This window comes from Aplysia californica, unplaced genomic scaffold, assembly GCF_000002075.1.
Source record: "Aplysia californica isolate F4 #8 unplaced genomic scaffold, AplCal3.0 scaffold00116, whole genome shotgun sequence".
NCBI lineage: Eukaryota > Metazoa > Mollusca > Gastropoda > Aplysiida > Aplysiidae > Aplysia > Aplysia californica.
In genome coordinates this window covers 937,621-939,499 of record NW_004797386.1, presented here as the reverse complement: position 1 = coordinate 939,499, position 1,879 = coordinate 937,621, and positions in this window count along the sequence as shown.

Sequence of the window (1,879 nt, the reverse complement as noted above, 5' to 3'; positions counted from 1 at the left end):
TCTCCGCGGGTGTGTCCGCGGGTCATATGTACAGAGAGGGGACCCCTTTATTTTTGGCCCCCGAGGCCCCCCCCCCCCCCCCCCCCCCGTACAGCCGTTCTCCACTCTTGTGTCCTGTGGTGTAGTGGTTAGGCGCTTCACTGTCGCGCGCAGGAGGCTTGAATTCGATGTCATAGTGGGAGGGTGCGGTGTCGCGGAGCGGTTAGTGCGCTCGTCTCCGAAGCGGAAAATCTGGGTTCGAGCCTCGGTTCGAACACGGATTTTTTTTTCGCCTACTCCTGTCCACTCAGCGGTAATGAGTACCTGACTTCGAGTTGGAGAAGTTAAGGCGGCGCGGAAAGGTACTGGCCACCATACCACACTAACAAGGTAATCCCCAATGTCCGGATCGGATGCGGGAACAACTTTACTTTAGTGGAAGAAAGTTTTATCGAGTATCTCGGTCTTTCTGCCAGGATGTTGCTTGCCTCTTAGCCCATCTTGGCCCTGACAGATAAGGTCGGAAACCCACATCCTACATGCTTTAACGCTATCCGTACGCCCTGGGGTCATTTTGTACCCCCGGGGTTGTATTCTTCACATTTTAGAATACTTCTAGTACGAAGATCTCTTTGAATCTTTCAGTATTTCTCGAAAAATCATTTTGACAGATTGCTATGCAAAGCGTACGGATGAGATTAACGAGTATTTTCCTCTTTGGAAAGTGGTGGAACAGAATTCCCCACGTCGTATGGATACGATAGTAAAACACGACGTACGGATAGGGTTAAGTGGTGGCACAGAGTTCCCCACGTCGTATGGATACGATAGTACAACACGACAAACGGATAGGGTTAAGTGGTGGCACAGAGTTCCCCACGTCGTATGGATACGATAGTACAACACGACAAACGGATAGGGTTACATTGTGTCGATGGGGCCGTAAAGACACCTACATTAAAAAACCCAGAAAGATAACAAACATTTGGTCGTTTTTAAGGACAAGCGGGCAAACCCAGATTTTGACGGTTTCCAGAAATCTTGACCAACACCAAAAGTCGACATTGCCCTACGTATAGAAGAAGTTTCGTTTCATTGATGTGTAGATTTGTTTAGTTATAAAGAAATCTGTCATTGTCTTTTAAAGAAACCGAACAAGGGGCAAAAACTTTACCTTCCATTTTCTGAAAACAGCATTTTTGGGTTTGGCCGCTTGTGCTTAAAAGTGACCATTTAAACTCTTATGTCCTAAATGCCGAGCCGTGCCAGCAGTATGATTTTATGTTTAATTATTGTTTTGTCCTTCGATTAGCTCCTACCAGAGTTATAGAGCAAACATCGAGGTCTCGCGTTCCCTCATGTTGATACAGACAAATTAGAAGTCAGAGAGAGAGAGAGAGAGAGAGAGAGAGAGAGAGAGAGAGAGAGAGAGAGAGAGAGAGAGAGAGAGACAGAGAGAGAGAGAGAGAGAGAGAAAGAGTGAGAGAGAGAAAGAGATAGACAGAGAAAGATATAGATAGATAGATAGATAGATAGATAGATAGATAGATAGATAGATAGATAGATATATAGATATATAGATAGATATATAGATAGATAGATAGATAGATAGACAGAGAGAGAGAGAGTGAGAGAGAGGTATATATATATAGATAGATAGATAGATATACAGAGAGAGAGACAGAGAGAGAGAGAAAGAGAGACACAGAGAGAGAGATAGATCGATAGATAGATAGAGAGAGTTGTTTAGTTATAAAGAAAACTGTCCTCGTCTTTTAAAGATACCGAACAAGGGGCAAAAACTTTACCTTTCATTTTCTGAAAACAGCATTTTTGGGATTGCCAAATTGTGCTTAAAAGTGACCATTTAAACTCTTATGTAAACTCTTATGTCCTAAAT